The 19784-nt window shown below is 37.7% G+C and overlaps 1 protein-coding gene across 1 annotated transcript in view; it reads left to right on the top strand.

The window, feature by feature from the left end:
* The first annotated feature begins 2184 nt into the window (after positions 1 to 2184).
* oxr1a (oxidation resistance 1a) overlaps positions 2185 to 19784 on the top strand; it is a 177313-nt gene continuing 159713 nt past the window's right edge. Inside the window, exon 1 of the mRNA XM_077214778.1 lies at positions 2185 to 2304. The gene's annotated coding sequence lies outside the window, so the exon portion shown is untranslated. The remainder of the gene's footprint in view (positions 2305 to 19784) is intronic.

The following is a 19784-nucleotide window of genomic DNA, read 5'->3' on the forward strand; positions in this document are numbered from 1 at the left end:
ATAGGTCCCCTTTAAATATATCGTAAATCCATAAAATTATCCCATTATGGGAACCCCTAAAAGGCTATAAGCGCTTAACAGAACCCTTTAAAGCAGGTGTGCCCAACCCTGCTCCTGCCGATCGACTGTCCTGCACAGTTTATCTCCAACCCTAATTAAACACACCTGCATCAGATCCTGAAGACCTTAATTGGTTGCTTCAGGTGTGTTTGATTAGGGTTGGAGATGAACTGTGCAGGACAGTCGATTGGCAGGAGCAGGGTTGGGCACACCTGCTTTAAAGGATTAGTTCACCTCAAAATGAAAACTTCCTAATAATTTACTCACCCCGATGCCATCCTAGATTTCCATGTCTTTCTTTCCTCAGTGGAAGAGAAATTAAGTTTTTCTTATTCTTCGAATAATGGACTTCAATGGCACTTGAAGTCCTTTATATTCAACGTGATTACGTAGTTCCCGGTGCGTTGCAGATCAGATCAATCGGAACAATTATTGTTAAAAAGTATATACTATATATATTTTTTTTTTTAGAAAATTATCTATTGTTTCGCTAGATAAGACCCTCTTCCTCAGCTGCGATCGTGCACAGACTGTTGAAGCACTTCAAAGATCTTTGAAACTGCATTGATTTGGACTTCAAAACACTGTTTGCCATTGAAGTCCATTACTCAAAGAAAAATCCAGAAATGTTTTCCTCAAAAAAAATAATTTCTATTGAAGTAATAATTTGCCATTGAAGTCCATTATTCGAAGATTAAGAAAAACTTAATTTCTCTTCCAATGAGGAAAGAAAGACATGGATATCTTGGATGGAATTGAGGTGAGAAAATTATTAGGAAATTTTCATTTTGAGGTGAACTAATCCTTCAAGGTTCTATATACTTTCAAGAGTGTATAGTGCCCAAATTAGTGTTTACAAGCAGCTCTCTGTTCAAATATCTTACCATGTATAGAGTGTGTGTGGAGGACACTAACACAACTCATTCTTGGTTCAAATCTCTCTCTCTGGCTACCACTGACTCTTTGACTTATTTATGAGAGCCCACCAGGGTGTTCATGGGAAGGCATCAGAGGCATCAATCCGTCACAGCTCTCTTGGTATCCACGCAGAGCCCATTGATTTCCACCTCTTGTGGCGGGACCGTGCCATCAATCAGTATGGTAACAAGTCTTATTTCTGCTGGGAAAACCCGGTCTTTGACTTCAACAGCTGATGATAACAGAGAATTGAAGACATTTAAAAATGAGAAGAGCAAACTTGAATTTATTCTCATATTGCAGTTGATATCAAATTATATCAGGCTCATGATTTGTGTTTAATTACAGCAATTAAACTTGTATTTGATTTTGCTAAAATTAAAAAACAATTATATGTTGCTTTATTTTATTTAAAATCTTAAATGTCTCAAGATTGTAAACACTCATTCATTTATGAAACTTCTCTCAGAACTAACATATGAATGCTACCAATTTTGACCTTACAAAAACAGAGATAATCTTAAAATCTGAAATTCAATTTTAGACACTTATGCAGTTTAACATGGTTTCATCTTCTCTTCAATTCCAGATCTGAACAGCGAGTGGATCGAACAAGGCCAGAACAGATTATATTACTGCATTAAAACATTATATAACGCGTCTAACAGCCATATTCATGTCAGGAAAAGGTGAAAACCCTTGAAACCAATCGTGTTGATAAGTAGCTCCATTCATCTACTTTAAAGCTGCAGTTTTCAGTGTACAAAATAGATAACTGTGTAGAGCCAGTGAGCGGACCACTGTAAGAAATCAAGGGGTTTTCAAGAACATTTCAATGTCCTTTAAACACACACACACACACACACACACACACACACACACACAGAGAGAGAGAGAGAGAGAGAGAGAGAGAGAGAGAGAGAGAGAGAGAGAGAGAGAGAGAGAGAGAGAGAGAGAGAGAGAGAGAGAGACTGTTGGGTTTTCATGTTTTAAGGGGACATTCCATAAAATGTAGGATATCATATACCTATATATAAAATGCTAATTCCATATTTGTTTATAGAATGCAATAATAGTTGGATTCTTTTTTTCCAACAGGAAACTTGCTGTTTTGAAAAAATTTTAATTCCCAGTGTGTGACATAAATGATGTGGTATGATCCATTCCTACCCCTTTCTCAGTGGTTCGGTCTGTATTTAGAAGGTCGGATTACTCTGCGTGTGTGTCTCATCCTGCGACAGATGCACGTGTGACTGGCTGCATAAACTCATCTCAAACATCCGAGCACGAGAGACCTGGGTCATGGAGAGAGCTCCAGTTTAAAGAGTGAGTCCCATCATTTTTCTCTTCTCTGTCTCTTGCATGTTCAGGGAAAGACACTGCATCACCTGCATGCTGTGACATGGGAAGTCTTAGGAACACCTGGATGATTATTTCGCTTTTCTGATAATTATAAATAGAGTGGTAAAACACGCATTTATAGAGACTGGGTGTTGTGAGTTTTACATGATATTCAGATACTGAACACACAGGAGTCGCTGTCTAATGTTTGGGATTGTGTTTTATCTTCGTCTAAGTTTTACTAGTGTTGCGACTCACTGTCAAATGACATACAAACTTAATTTAATTTAATTTAATTTAGATTTAGGAAAAGTAAAATAATAATAATAATAGTAGGCTAATAAAAACATAAAAATGCCTTACTTTCCAGCTTTAGTGAATTAAGGCTTGTTAGATTAATAAAAAATATGAATATTATGATATGATGATTATGATAGTATTATGATAATACTATGATATTATTACTGTTTTAGTTGATCTCTTTTCCCCCCTTTTGTAAAGGTATTCTCCTTTAAAGGTATATTAGCTGTGACAATCATTTCCCTGTATATATTATTGCTCTTGCTGTGCTGTTTTTAATGATTCTTCTCTTGATTAATGCTACAAAAAAATTTTGATTTTTCTCAGAAACAGAACATCTTTATAAGCAATAGAAAAAAGTAGACTGTAGTTCATTTCAAATATTAATGTCTTCGTTCTAGGAATGATTTTCCCTGAGAGCGGCTCTGTGATCAGAGATGAGCACTGACTCAACACTTGTTGAGAATAGAATTGCTCTTTTTTTTTTTAATGGACTCATAAAACTACTTTAGTCATTAAAAATTATGTTCCAAAGTACAAATATTTCAAAATGACTTTAAATACCATTGTAATGCAAGCATCATTGCTGAATGTTCTGCCTGCTGAGTTCAAATGTAAATATTTTTAATATTAAATATGAGAATTTTTTATTCAGTTGAAGGACTTGTATGGAATTCGCCTCATACTCTAGGGGGAGCTCTCCATCATAGATTTGCTTCCAGAAAACTTTGAAGTTTCTGAGAGAATCAAAAAGCAGCCGGAGACCATGAATCTGTTTTTTTGTCATCATATACTAAATATTGAAACACTGATATGTATAAAACATTGAATTCTTGTAGAGATGTGCAGAGAAAAAATGAAATCGAAAATGCATTTTGCTCTGAAGCAGTCTTTGAGGGAAAAAATATTCTTCAAATTTGGAATAAATCTTTTCAGTACAGATTTGTATAAACATGCTGACTAATGTGCCCAATTAGCCAATTACGCACTGTGTCCTAGCGTTGCATTATGAAAGGAAACCCGACACATTGTTCACATGATTGTTGAGAGCACTCTTTACGCATAGTAAAATCAATGTAAAGTGTATCCTGTGAATATTAAGCAGTACAGTTTAATATTCTTTGACATGCGAGTTCAGATTAAATATTCAGAGAAGCGCAAGCCCACCAGAGGATTTGATTTATCTACAATGAATATATACGTCGCTTTATTCCTCAGTTCCTACTACAGAACATAGACACTCAGACAGTCGTTTTTCAGATAATATATTTCACTCTTAATAAGAGGCCTTGGAGTAGAACAGCAATCAAAGGTGCTTGTTTTATAGCAAAATGTAAAGGTATAAATCTTGACAAGTGTTTCCTTTACTCGTGACACTAAAATGACAGCTGCTACAATGGTCGGCATTTACTCCACTGTCTGGAAGATTCATTTTGAGATTTTTTCCCTTCTTTATTTGACAGAAGACGTTTATCCGATTTAGCTATAGACCACTTTGATTTTGTGTTCTCCCACAATATTAGTAGCAAAAAGAATTATGGTAGCACTTTAAATTAGGGTCCAATTCTCACTATTATAGTTGCTTGCATATAGGATATTGGCTGTTTATTAGTACTTCTAAAACGCATAGTAATGCCTTATTTTGCATGACCATATTCTACATCCCTTAATCCTACCAACTATTAATAAGCAGTAATTAGGAATTTGAGGATTTCTTTGAGGATTTTTTGTAAGGTTTTTGAAAGACATCGCTTTTTATTACAATTAAAAATAAATATTTTCTATTTTAATTTATTTTAAAATGTAATTTACCCATGATCCTTCAGAAATTATTCTAATATGCCGATTTGATGCCCAAGAAACATTTCATTTTTAAGGTTGAAACTAGCTGTGCTGCTTAATCTTTCTTTCTTTAAAAAAAAAATCTTACAGACTCCAAAATTAAAACAATGTCGACTAACAAATCCACATACTTTTGTTCTGGTTTCAGATGCTCAAAGCTCAAAAAGCTTGAAATTCATATTCATTTGTGATAATTGCATCATGTCCTTGCACACAATTTATTTTCTATTTCTCTAATTGCACAGTGGACCTTTTCACATCTCTTAGTGAAATTAATATTCAGCTCTATTCTTTCTGAAAGACTAAACAACATGACAGCTTGTCTCTCTCAGATTCATTCATAATAAGGGTTGCACTTCACTTTTGACTAATCACTCATTTACAGCATTTAATAAATAATACATACATGCATACATAAAAATAAAAGATTTTTAATTAAAACAATGGCTGTGTTCCAACAATAGACATTTCTCTCACTCCACCCTCTTGGATACATTGGCTGTGTCTGAAAGCTTAAAAATGATGCCTTTGGAGGATGCATTCCAAGATAGGAAGGCATCAAGGCACATCCGAATCCAATGTTGGCTTCATTTCCTGTATCTTGAGAAACCTTCATCTGATCGATTTTTGAAGGTAGCATAGATGTATCCTTCACTGTCTTTGATATCCCACAATCCTGTGTGTTGTGATCGTTGAGCTAAGAAATAAAGATGGCGTCTGAAAGTTGGTGGTCAGTTTGTGTGTAAATGTACGTTTATGACCAACGTTTTCCACTTCTGATTTCATTTCTAGTGTGAAATTACTACTGTAGTAATTAAATATTTGCTTAGTTTACCAAAGCTCTCTCTGTTTTGCTGTAGATCATTAAACCGTTTCCTCAGAAGTCTGTGCGAAATCAGCTGACTTAGTTTTCGGGTGCAACTCTTATTTCAAAGAGCTTGCTGCAAAGCACTATATGATTGTCATTCTTATGAAAGATGCATTCAATGCTGCCTTTTACTATTTGGCTAAAATAAAGTATCATAATCATGCTACCTACCTTTTGGAACTGACTTAAAATGCTTCCTGCAAAAATGCTTCCCTTAAAATACAGTCTGCTCACTAGGTTTTGGAACAGAATCAATGTGTTTGTGTTGTTTTTGTTTTGAATGCTCCAACAAAATTTTTTTTTTTTCTGTGTCTGAGGCATTATAGTCAGCTCATACTCTTGCGTAACAGTGTAAATCCTAAATCCAAAGAAGCTGGTTGAAGTCCTCTAGGTGTTTGGAGGTTTTCAGTCTATTATGATATATCATAGAGCCACACTTCATTTATGAATTAATAGTGCGCTTACGCAAACTAGTCAATGATTTATGGGGTAGACAGAAAAAGCTGATATATCAAGACTTTAAAGATGGTTGTTGTGTGGGACTGCATACAAATGTATTCGGTATGCTTCTTTTTCACGAGGGGACATATCAGTTTATTGACAGCACTGCTAACTAATGCAGTAAACATTTGTGGTGTCACTGTACTCGTTTGTTTGCATTGTGTATTTTTGTGCAGGTTTGGTGTCTTTCTAAAACCTAAAGCAATAAGCCATCAGACAGAATGCATTGCAATTATTAGTTATTGAGCATGATATGAAGCCTTAACTGTGTTAAAATCAAACATATGGCATTGAAGTGGCCTGTCGGTTTTATGTAACATCTGCAACAATATTCAATAAATAAAAGTATTAATTGAAATAAAATACTTGGACTTCAAGTAATATAGTTCACTAGCCTGTAATGATGTTTTAAAATGGATTTTGTGACATAGGAGTGGCCTTGAAAATGAAAGTATCTTTTGAATACTAAGAGCACTCTGGTCAGTAGCTTACAATTTGAACTGCTATTAACACACAGTTTTCACATTGCATAATATTTAATGGTTCTGATGATCAGTTAAGGGTGCTAGAGGTCCAGTTAAAGCTTTGAATCCACATTGTAAACAGAGGTGAAGTGCCGGCTGTAGATTACAGAGGGATTTGCTCTTTTAAGCCCCAGTAACACAGTGACTGACCCCAGCAGCCTGGGCTGTCATGTGTTAATAATGTTGCATGCTTTACATGTACAACAGTCCACATCATGACAGCATTTGAGAGATGAGTGACTCATTTTGAGTTTCCTGCCCCGAGACATTTAGTTTACTCGTCTGCTGTTTTTGATGTTTCCCTGCAAAACCCAACGAGTTAAGCTATCTGAAACCATTCAAGGTAACCAATTGCCTTAAACCAATTAAGTTTCCACAAAAAGAGAATATTTTAATCCATTTAAATACTTTGTGTAGCTAAAACATAAGTTGCATAAAACAACTAAAATCATAAACTTTAACTGAAATTTTTGCAGTTACTTGCTAACAAACTAGCTAGCAATAGCACAAGCACTCATCCAGCCTGTGGGCCCATCCACAGGCTCATACTCTTCACCACAATGGTACCCCCCCCCCCCCCCCCCCAAAAAAAAACAGAAACCAGTTGAAATCTCAACATAACAGAATATTGAACATTAACATATCTCTCCTATATTAAAGATACACTATAATTTTGGCTCTCTAGCTTTTAAAAAATAATGCTTTAGTTTAAAATACCTTACTAACCTGTTAAGTAATAAAAACCCAATCTCTGCGTTGCCTTCACAACATTCCAAATCCCTCAGTTCTCACCCTCTCTGAAAAAGCCAAGCCAATGTTGATTCTTGTATTATTACAAGCTCTGTCGTGTTCTCTTTTGTCAGCAGACTCTCCTCTATTTGGAATTTTTTTTAAATGGGTAATTTGAGGTTGGAGATTTATCTGCTCCATGTCAACCTTTCTTGCCCGTTGTGACAACTAACCTATGCCTTTCCCACACCATACACACTTCAAAGTAGCCCCGAGCAACTTTTCTCAAATTATGGTTATGATGAGATGTGCACGGGCGAGTGACTTAAGTATGCAATTTCCATCTCACAGGCTTTAATATATAGACGGTTAACAAACTTATAGTAATTTAGACAAAAAAAGAAGGATTGATGATCTATCGACTCAAGTACAGTTACATAGTGTAGCTTACCTTTAATTTTGTGCATAAAATACACAAAACATTTCATTTCAACATTTACTTCATTTCAACAGTACGACGCAAAGCATTCTGAAAATGAAATTTGCTTTAAATTATGCTGCACTCATGGTGCGATCACGTGCTATGGTCATGATATTTTCCACTTGTGAACTGGTATTTACCAGTGTGTTGCGTTCAAGTGCTTTTGTTGTCGTAATGTGGTAAAAAGATGGAGATCCAGACCTGTTATTTAGCTAAAACTATTTTAGATTGCTTAAGTCATCTGCTACAGCAAGAAGATGATTTATCAAAACTCAAACGCTATATAATATGCTGTAGCCTATATTTTTTAGATCATGAATAGTACATATTTTTACCATTCACGACTCTCACGTTGCTTTCCGCCATTTTGAAAACGTAAAAGTTCATCTCATCTCGTCAACTGTGCATCAAAATATTCTACGAGCTGCCTAGTGGAAAATACCACATGAGGGGGTGTTCATGTGCATTTTCCACGTTGGCTTTTGGTATTTACCATAATTATCATAGCACGTGAACGCACCATCTCGCCATGTCGTAATTACGAGATGACAACACGTGACGTTATATGCTTCTAATTCTATGCTTCTATGGCATCACTATCAACACCAATATGAATTTGCCGTGGTCCGGTGGTACTACGGTCACGTGTTACAAGTTGGAGCTTTCAGAAAAGTAAAAGTTTACAAGCTGTAATTACGAGTTCTACGAGGACATGAATGCTTTTTACAAGTTGGAATTCAGTAGCAGCAGGTATCACACTCTTGCTACTTCTGATTCAACAAATTTGATTTAAAATTTTTGATGGAACTAGCCATTGTTTGAACAATGGTAGATGATTTTGGATGTTTTTTACCTTGCAGATGATTGAATGACGGAATAAAACTAAGGTTGTGATAGTCTTTTCTTCCCTATTGTGATATATATCCGTGTGAAAAGGCTTCTAAAAACAAGAAATAAATTAGGGCGGGACCAATATCGTTGTTGTTTGCTTAAAGGTGATTATGCCCATTTACACTTGATGTAATAGACACATTCTGAGGACATCAGAAGTTTCAGCTAAAAATACCACCTAGATTTTTACTAGCCTGTACCGTCATGTTAATCTATGAACTGTTGTATAGGTGCTTGTGTGTGAACTGTATTAGGATGCCCACAGAGCCAGAAAATATATGCTGCATGAGATGGAGCAGGTATCATTTAGTTTACGGTTATAATGTCGGACTACTGCTTCTCACTCTGGGCGGCCGGGATCTAGTGCAGATCGTCACCAGTCGTGGGCAGGGTTTCCCTACTCTTAAAGTACGTATAGTAAGGGGAAATAATTTACAGTAAATATTGCAATATTCCATAAAAAACAAGAATTGTCCATTATGATTACATGGTGACTTTAAATGTGTAAATTGCAAATGGCAAAAAAAATGGCAAATTCCACATGCACATGATAGATACCAAAGCGGGAATGAAATGCTCTTATAGGACTGAATCGGTGCTCTGTTGTACTGAAATGCGTCCAGCTCTCGAGATTAAATTTACCTTTGAACAAAGTCATTTTAGAGCACTGCCTCCTGAGGCATTTGTCTCTGTCAACACAATATCATTTTGTGTAATGACTCAGCAGTATAAATCCAGAGTTGGACTGACAGAGGTCCACCTTGCCATGAGCTCAAACAATCAGGTCTGTGTTCGGCATGTAAATTGTAGGGAATGTAGCTGAAGCACATATCATATTTCTGCATTAAAGCACTGTTTATGTTTTATAGATCTGATAATATATTTACTGGAGCTGATATTACGAAAAGTTGTGGATCAATCCCATATGCATTGCAGTTCAAGAGGCTTTAATATATTTTATTTACAGCATCCGTGGCATGTGATTGATTAACACAGACAAAAAAATGTGACTGCATTTCCCAGTCTTTTTTACAAACTGATGGATGATTTACAGTGATGCATTAAAAAAAGTAAGACTAGCAGGTGATTTTCCAGCTTGGTGAATAAAAATTTAACATTTGAAACTCTCACACTGTATTAAATGAGATTAAGCGATCATTGGGGTGAAGGTACATTTGAATGGGAAGATGATTTCTGATGCTACAGTAACTGACCAAAATGTATTTTTCCGCCATTGAAAGTCACCTTTCAAATTTAATACAGAATATATTCCTCAAATGCAGAATTATTGCCTGTGTTAATTCAGTGATAATCAGTCACACAGAGAGTGTAAATAACCTGGAATATTCCAACAACAACAGAACTCAGACCTATGGGATTTCCCATGATGCAGTTCCCTTATATGTGGTTGTGTCTCGTCAGTTTAATAATTAAATAAAACAAGTGTGTCTGCTCAAGGGTGTCAGGGTCTCGTAATGAATATTCTGAGCAGATCTCAATCCTAGCGTGTCTCAGATATCACGACCCACACAACTTTCACTTCAACTCTTCACTTACTGAATAACCATGCGGGCATGCAATTGATTTAAAGAATCGAGCATTTGCATTCTGACCTCATAAACTGAAAAATAATAATGTTTTTTACAATGTCTTTTTTTCTGTGATGTTGACCTTGTATTTTTTGTATTCCTCAAGCCAAGCACAAACTTCAAGACTGAAGCTAGTTACACTTTCATGTTTTTAATGTTTTCTTGAAAAATCAAACTGCTGCCCACACCTCCCCAACCACTGTTTTGTCCATATTTCTTCAGCTTTTTATCATGTTCGGTGAAAATTCTTAAAAAAGCTTTTCTTTTAAGTTGTTTGTAAACATATCAAGGATAAATTGTAGCATAACTATGTGCATGTGAGAACGAAATTTGGGCATCTTAAGTTTAGTTGGGGAGGAGAATTATCTCTAGTCCAGGGGTGTCCAATCCTGCTCTTGGTGGGTCACCGTCCAGCAAAGTTTAGCTCCCACCTCAATTAAACACACCTGAACCAGCTAATCAAGTTCTTACTAGGCATACTAAAATGTCTAGGCAGGTGTGTTGAGGCAAGTTGGAGCTAAACTCTGTAGGACAGTGGCCCTCCAGGACCAAGTTTGGATACCCCTGCTCTGTGTTAATTATATAAAGTACACACCAACATGGCACAAAACTAAACTAAATTTTAAGTCACCATTAGATCAAAGTTGACTTCTTATATTTATGTAATATTACAGTATTTGTTATAAATAATTTATGCATGCACATATTTTTTTTTGTTCATGTGCACTAATCTTTAATCAAAATAACCCCTCCCACTTTCAGTGACACCTCTTCTCTAATGACTTGTTTACTGCCGTGGGGGTGGGACAACCTGTCACTCATATGAGATCACAGCTATAGCAAACCACAACCGTCCAATCAAACAAAACCAAGTCAGAAAAAGTCTACTTTTTTTTTTCTTGTTTAAGTAGCCATTTTGTTTAGATATACATCACAATATGGAAGTTCCGTTTCAATGCCAACTTTAAATGTGCAGAAGTAAACAAGCTTAAGTGTCTTCACTGGAGGTCAAGTCTTAGTAAAACTTTACTGATAAATCCTTCTCTGGCATGAGAGATTATTAGCAATATTGCACATATTTTAGCAAACATATCGTGTTTCCTGTTTTTGTAATGATCTTATAGGATTGCAGAAATCACACAGTCTGTATGTATGCAACGCTCATAGGCCAGTAAGAGCTGTGTGTATAAACCTCACTCCCCTGATCTCAAGAGGCGCTCCATTGTAAACAATTTAGAAGTCTTGTCGCTTGACACATTGATTTCACATGCTTCCTATCAATTATTATGCGACTTGTGTGCAGCAGTTGTTAATACCCATGGATATTGTTCTGGATATTGAGGTTGCTCTGTCATTCAGTAGCTCAGGAGATACTCCTAAAAAAAAGACTGTTGTTGATAGTGAGAATATAGAGTGGATTGTGTAGCAGATAGTATTGAAAGATACATTTTTGAGTTCATGCTGAGAACTGACTTTTGATAGCAAAATCTAAGAAGAGTTCTTCATTTGATTTCCATTGCTGTAGAAGAATCGATATATCCTTTTTTTCCTAATGGGTATGTAATTATCAATTAAATTCACATGCTTGAATCTTTGTCAACACACATTTGGATGTAAAAAAACTAAATTGCTCCAAAAAGGCCCAAAATGAGACGACAAACTGACATTAAAAGATTCTGTGTAATTTCTGTGCATCCATGCGAAAGGAAAATGAAATCAATTATTGATCTCTAAGGTCTGAAAATTTATCATAATTTAATGAAAATTTTTTCAAAAAAAGCCATTTTCATTTTTCGTGTTGCTTTTGCAGGGCAGAGTGGCACCAAACACCAAACAGAATTACAAAATTAATGACAAATTTCATACATTGGTCCAAACTTCCATACAAACTGGCACTGTAGTTCCGTCCCGATCTCACACCATTGGTTGACCAGAGTTATGTTCAGCACTCAATGCTGTGAAGAGTAGCTAATGCTGTTAAGAGTAAAAAATACACTCTTCAACTTTACGTAGACATGTAAATTATACTGTATACGCTGTTAAGTGTCAAACAAAACATAATTTTCAAGCATCGCCATTATTAAGTGCAAAGTGATTGCATTTTCTGGCAAAACTATCAGGTCATTAATGAAGAGTCTTAAGAGAACAGATGAACACACTCCAGATATTTGTAGAATCAGCAGTGTTTATGAAGGTCTTTATTTGTTAATCTGCATGAGCAAATTGTCCCCCTGTGCTTGGATTTATTGATTTAGATGGCAGGCAGTGAAAACAGTGACCTGTGATGAGAACTGAACCTCTGGAATGAATGTTAACACAGCTCTTAGAATCAACACTAGGGCTGTTTACACATCTACAGCAATTGCGAAGGGAATTTCCATAATTATGCCATGTTTTCTTCAGGCTTCATTTGACCCCTGTTTGTCCCTGGAGATGCTGTCAGCTTTAAAGAGTTTCTGTAAGAATCGGGTATGACGAGAATCAGAATCAGGATGACACGATCGCGGTGGAGGATGAGTCACCACCACTTATCTACATTTATATAGATCACCTCGCTGAACAGTGATTAAGACCAGAGAAAGCCAAACTAACACGGATGATTTGTTTGTTTTTGTGCGGGTGATTGTGGGAACACATGAGGATGAGTCAGAATTTGCTTTGTAATATTCTACATCTTTGTTCCATTTAAACATGTGTTTTAGGATGGCAAACGGCTCTAATAAAAGAGTACCATGGTTTTAGACCGACAGACAGAGGACCTGTAAATACCATGATGGGCTGTATTACCAAAATCTTGAAATTAATTAAATAATTCAAACAACTATCGTCTCATTTCATGACATGAGGAATCAGATTTTCTGTGATATTTTTCAGATAATAGTTTAAACATACTGCAACTCTAAACTCTAAACAACCTCTAAAAAGGACCCCAGTCTAAAACCCTGTGTGGGAAATCACATCAAAATTTTTACACTTAATACGGAGGACCACAATTCCCAATGGGAAGCAGCACTCAGAAAAAGACAAGCCATCAAAGTGCCAGCGAGCGTCTGCCCACGTCTCCCCAGTGGCCGTCTCATCCATTGTTTTTCTTCTTGTTCTGTTCAAGAAAAGGACCATAAGCCATCCTTCATTTAGTTTGTTGATGTTTGTTGTCAAGAACTGTGTTGCTTTGTGTGTCAGTTTGTATAAGAACAGAGGGACTTTTGGGGTGTGATGTTTAAGGTCCGGGAGGAGAGTAATCGTGTAATCATGCACCTAGTCTGTGATTAATTTTGTAAACCAGGAGCCTTTACAAATCAGAGGTTGTTTGCCCTGAGTATATTTAGTGTTCACTGCGCCTTATATTTCAATGTCAACAGTGTTTAGTTTCCTCAACAAGCTTGCTGCTGCCCTTTGAAACCACACACACAGTCCGTGACACTTTATTTTGGAGCGATAAAAGGCTTTTGATGAAAACACTCTAAATCTGTAGAACGCTTAGACCAGAGGGATGACTCACTACTGAGAAGAGGAAATACAATAAAATGAAATAACCTTCTGAACATGCCATGTTTCCCTCAGCACAGACCTCTGTTTCCGTTGCTGTTGTGTGCTCTGGGTTTATGACATGAAACGCTAGACACGGAGATGATTTTTTTAAATACCTGCTGCAGGTACCACAGCTTTCATGATTACATTTCTTCTGTCTTAAACATGCCCTGTCTGTTTTTTTCACATCTCCTCCCACACGTGTCTCAGATGTGTTAGGTTAAAAATAGACTTGATTAAAGCGGCAAGTGAAGATCAGAGTGTGAAAGTCGGAGTGGAATACCGAACAGGAGAAAATCCCATGATTCACTGCTTTTCATCAGTGACATTTCTTTGTGTATTCCCTGCACTCCACAAAACACGGATCTTAAAATAGACCATGTTGTGTGACTGTGGACTTAGACATCAGAAGGAATAAATCAACAAAGCACTGACACAACTGCACAAACATATAAAAAAGTACCTTCTTTATTTTTATAACTATTAAATTTAAAGGTATGGTAGGCAATTTTCGGAGAGGCTAGCAATAGCAAGCTAGCTTTGAACAAAAAAAAGTGTCATGAGACGGCGTTAAACTACCTCATGGCTCAAAGCATGAACATAAACAACTTAAAGAGCACTGACCTGTACCACCTGACAGCTGCAGATTCGGCGTTGATAGTGTTAATGAGTTGTTTACCTTGTATTCTGTTTGGTGTGTAAATCTATTTAAATACTTCAAGAATACAGTTATGATCTGCACTCAAAATTCAAAGTCCTTTTAGTAACTTATTTAGTCAGTTGAATCTAAATCACAAAATGTCTCCTAACAAGGCCAGTAGGCTACATATTAAGGTCTGGGTAGATTCGATGGTAAGAAAACAATCAGTTCTCCTAATCAATGTGTAGGATGCAGGAGAAATGGGCAGGAATAAAGATCTGAGTGACTTTTGACAAGACGTGCCAAATTGTAATGGCAAGGCGACTGGGTCAGAGAATCTCTGAAACGGAAAGGCTTACATACAAATGAATTTATGAACCGTTTATTTTTTCTTTTATTTTTTATGCTTGTTTTTCATATAGTATGGTCCAATTTTGTGCATAATTGAATTTCTGTTAATGTCACTGGCCTCACTGTTTTAATCAACCCAGCTATCCAGTCGCTAAACACTTCCACAGTAAACTCCACAAAGCTGCAATTTATGTAGTTTAATCATGAAAAGTGTGAAACTACAAAGAAGAGAAAATACACAAACATGAATTTCAAAAAAAAGAAATCATCAAAATGAGCACGCTCAAACACACAAGGCAAATATCAACAGCATTAATACTTAAGTAGAAAAAAGTAACAAAAATGCTGAATTAAATGCTACATTACATAGCACAACAATAAAAGTACACATAATGCTCACTAAACAAAATCAAACAGTCACTTACAGATATTGCATTGCAAAGGGCTTTGATAGGCAAGATGAAGCTGGATGTCTGCAACCACATGGAGCACCTTGCACAACTCAAGCACAGAAGAAATATGGCCTACTTCCTCTTTTAAACAGGAAGCCATAGGAAAACTAAGGAACACTCAAAAATAAGTATCAAAATAAAAGTCCTTGTTTAAACCGAAGTTTAAAGTCCAGCACACTCCCCGCCTGGGGTATGTAAATACCTCACTATAGCTTTTTTACTCCTAATATCTTAGGGGGAGTAAAGCAGAACCACTTCGGATATAGGGCGAATAAAGTTTTTCTGCACACCTTCTCTGATGAATTTCAACTCCACTTTCCTCAGTCTTTCTGAGTTTCCACTTGGGGCAGTCATGGCCTAATGGTAGCAGAGTTGGACTGGTGACCCAAAGGTTGCTGGTTCAATTCCAGTACCGGCAGGAATATGACTGAGGTGTCCTTGAGCAAGGCACCTAACCCCCAATCGCTCCCCAGGCGCCACTCAAGGCTGCCCGCTGCTCCGGGTGTGTTTATCCACGTTTGCAGTGTGTGTGTGTACACTACTCACTACTCTGCTCCTAATGTGTGTGCACTTACTTGGATGGGTTAAATGCAGAGGTCAAATTCCAAGTATGGGTTACCATACTTGGCCATCACGTGTCACTTTCACTTTCACTTTCACTCACAAGACCATCTTTACTAGGCAGTGTTTTTGCAATGATAGCCATAGGCCACTGATTTCTCTTGACTTGTATCCTTGTATCCTTCTCTTGACCATGTATCCTTCATCAACACAATGTCTCCTTCCTTGAGACAAGGCTTCTTGTCTTGCCACTTCTGCCTACTCTGTAGAGAGGCAAAATACTCACGGCGCCATCTTGTCCAAAATGTTTCTGCAAGATTTTGAACTCTTTTCCACTCAGCCTTGAAAAGATCTTTATCTGTAAACTCGCCAAGTGGCGGAGGGATCGAACAGGTTTTCTGGGTCAACAGAATAGCAGGGGTGAGTATTAAAGGAACTTCAGGATCTGAAGATACTGGCACGAGAGGGCGTGCATTAATGATAGCAGACACTTCAGCCTTGAGGGTTACCAGAACGTCGTGTGTGAGATGCAGGGACTTTCCTTCAAGCAACATACAGTCAAGAATACGTCGGGCTATACCCACCATCCTTTCCCAAGCACCTCCCATATGTGATGCATGGGGAGCGTTGAATATCCATGTACAAGCATGTTCTTGTAGATACTTCTGAAGATCAGAGCCTGAAGTTTCTTTATTCATCTTGAGCTCCTGCACTGCTCCAATAAAGTTTGTGCCACAATCAGAGCGTATCTGCGTAGCGGGTCCCCTTATTGCAAAAAAACGTCTCAGAGCATTAATGAATCCGCTTGAGCTCAATGTCTGTGCACATACATGAGAAAATGATTGCCCATCTTTTGGAATTGGAGCAGCCTCTGGTGCGGCGAGAAACAACCTGCCATGGTCCAAATACATCGACTCCTACATATGTGAAAGGTGGAGCCACTTGAAGTCTTTCTGCTGGCAAATCTGCACTCAGTTGGAGCTCTGTAGGATGGTGAAGCCTTCTACATGTCACACACTTGTTAAGTAGACTTCCAATGCATCTTTTGGCACTCATCAGCCAATACCCTGCTGCTCGTATTGCTCCCTCAGTAAAATGCCTTCCTTGATGTTTGACTGCTTGATGGTAATGTCGAACAAGCAAGATAGCTACACGATGTTTACCAGGAATGATCACAGGATTGGATTCTTCCTTCTCAAGACCTGCCTGAGCAATACGGCCTCCAACGCGCAGAAGACCTTTGTCATCCAGAATAGGATTAAGTTTCCGTATACTACTTTTAGGTGAGAGATTGCGTCCTGCTTTTATATCACTTAGCTCTTCAGGAAAGGCTACATTTTGAACGCTTTTTAGGATAACAATCCTGGCTTTTTCCAAATCTTCATTTGTGGGACTGTTACTACAAAGATGCCATCCACTACATCTTGGCTCTTTCGTTAAATGGGACAATGACTGGGAGATGTAGCTTAAATGAGCGATCGCTCTGATTAGCTTATTCAAGCTGGAGAAGCGTTCAAAACGCTCAGGAGTCAGGAACTGAGTAGGCACTGCAGTTAAACATGAAACCATTTGTGGTCGGATTTCTGGATCTTGATCAACAAGTTCATAGTTCTCTTGAAGCAAGGCATTTAAGGATGGAGTGTTCCGAAAGAAATCTGGCCCTGTAAGCCAAGTTGTACTACTGAGATAATCAGCTGATACAGATCTAGACCCATGATCTGCAGGATTAGCCTCTGATGGAACATAGCTCCATTGACTAGGAGTTGATGACTGAAGAATTCGTTGGATTCTGTTGTGCACATACACATAAAAGTGTTTTGTTCGATTATGAATATACCCAAGAACAACTTTACTATCTGTGTAGAACTGGATATTATTGAACTGCAAGCCTATTTCTTCTACAACCATGTCTGCGATCTCAACTGCCAGAACTGCTGCACAGAGTTCTAATCTGGGAACAGTCAGATCTGGCTGTGGTGCCAACTTTGTCTTCCCAAACACAAAACCAGTATCTGCTTGGCCATTTTGAGATGTGGATCGCAGATAAGCTACAGCTGGAACAGCTTTCACGGATGCATCTGCAAATATACACAATTCCCTTGTCTGAACCTCTGAAGTAGGAAAAGATGAGTAAGTTCGTTGTATCTTTAGATCTTGCAGGTTTTGTAAGGAATTCCTCCATCTGATCCATTCTGGCTTTAGGTCATCAGGTAATGGAGAATCCCAGTCTTCAGTCTGCTTTGAGAGTTCCCAAAGCAACAGCCTGCCTTTGATGGTAACAGGAGCAATGAAACCATAAGGATCATATAAGCTGTTTACAGTTGACCGTACACCTCGCCGGGTGAATGGCTTCTTATCGTCAATAGTTTGGAAAGTAAATGTGTCTGATGCTAAATTCCATGACACTCCTAGGCTACGCTGGACTGGAGTATCTTCAAAGAAGAGGTCAACATCCTTGATATCCACAGCCCGATCTTCAGAGTGAAATGCCTCAATCACTGCAGGTCGATTGGAGATTATTTTATGTAGCCTAAGGTTTGCTACTGCAAGCATGTCTTGAGTTTGCTTCAGAGCACTAATTGCTGCTGTTTCATTTGGGAAGGATTTCAGAGCATCATCAACATAGAAATCATGTTCAACAAACTCTTTGACTTCACTGTCGAAGTTCTTTTCTTCCTCCTTGGCCACTCTATGCAAACCATATATGGCAACAGCAGGAGAAGGACGATTGCCAAACACATGTACACACATTCTGTATTCCACTATTTCTTTACCAGGGTCATTGTCTTGATACCAGAGAAAGTGCAGGAAATCTCTGTGATCCTTTCTGACTAAAAAACATCTAAGATACCAGCATTCTTGGTCTTTCTTGAGTGGGGGGGCAACTTCTGCATGTCATTTAGAGAACATGTTCTCCATAAACTCAAGAAAATTAGCTTTCATTTGAGGACGTTTGTCCAAAGTATGACGAAGTGAGGAAAGATGGCTGTACGCATACTTTCTGTTATTTGGAAGCCTTCTTCTGGGAACTTGAAATGGCAAAGGAGCCGAAGCCTTCTTCTGGGAACTTGAAATGGCAAAGGAGCCACCCAGCCATTGGATTCATCTTGGTAGAACTCTTTGTCCATTATGCGTAGAAACCTGTCATCGTCCACTGACAGTGCAAGCTTGTGATCTCTGGATGTACGAACAAAGATTGATTGGCCTAGCTTCTCGCTTGCACACGTTGCTAAAGCACTTACACTTTTTGATGCAAGATGATCTTGAAACTGAAATTGTGCCATACTGCTCTTTTACATGGAACTGACTTTCACAGGGCCAGAGTAAACTGGGGCGACCACTTTCAAGTATGGAGGTCTTAAAAACATCTACATGAGTAGGTCGATGAGCACCTCCAAGACATACGTCTCCTATAACTACCCATCCAAGATCTAACTTTTGAGCAAATGAAGCGTTGGGTGGACCATCAATCTGTTGACGGACCTTGTGGACCCTAATGAGGTCCCTACCAAGGAGGAGAAGGATGTTAGTATCTGGGTCTAGGGATGGTATTTCATGAGCAATATCCCTCAGGTGCATACCTGTCAAGTTTTGGATTTGAAAATAAGGGAAATTTTTCGGCGCCCACCGCGAACAGTCCCACCACCGCAACCAAGCTCCAGTCACGTTATCCCTTACATTTTAAGACAAGTGTTATAGCTTAAATGAAAACACAAAAGGGTATATATGAAGAGCATTTATTTTAAAGGCTTATTTGCATATTTTCTGTTCATTTAACATTGCTTGTCTCTACATTTACATTTTATTTTCATTCCACACATTCTTTTAATTTCATATTGCTTTTCTTTTACAGTTTTTCTTTACATGTCACATAACTTTTCTTTACTCTTTTAGTTAGTTATTGTTCAAATTTGTTGCAGACTTTGCATTCTTTTTAGGCTGCAACCCCACTTTTGAAAAATCCTCAGAAATGGCATACCCAAACTGAAACAGATAGCCTACAGTTCATAAACACTTTGCACTAAAATCACAAGTATGATCTCATTTGAAAGCTCACACCTGGCAGTTTATTGTAAATGTAGAATTAATTATTGTCATAATGAAAAAATAGTTATTAATAGCTACAAAGTTTTGTAAAGTTATTAGAAATTTATTTTGTATGAAACATCTTCAAAGTTTCTGAGAATACAATAGTGGTCAAATAC

This window comes from Siphateles boraxobius, unplaced genomic scaffold (genome assembly GCF_051911475.1).
Source record: "Siphateles boraxobius isolate OS27281-9 unplaced genomic scaffold, OSU_SipBor_1 68, whole genome shotgun sequence".
Lineage (NCBI taxonomy): Eukaryota > Metazoa > Chordata > Actinopteri > Cypriniformes > Leuciscidae > Siphateles > Siphateles boraxobius.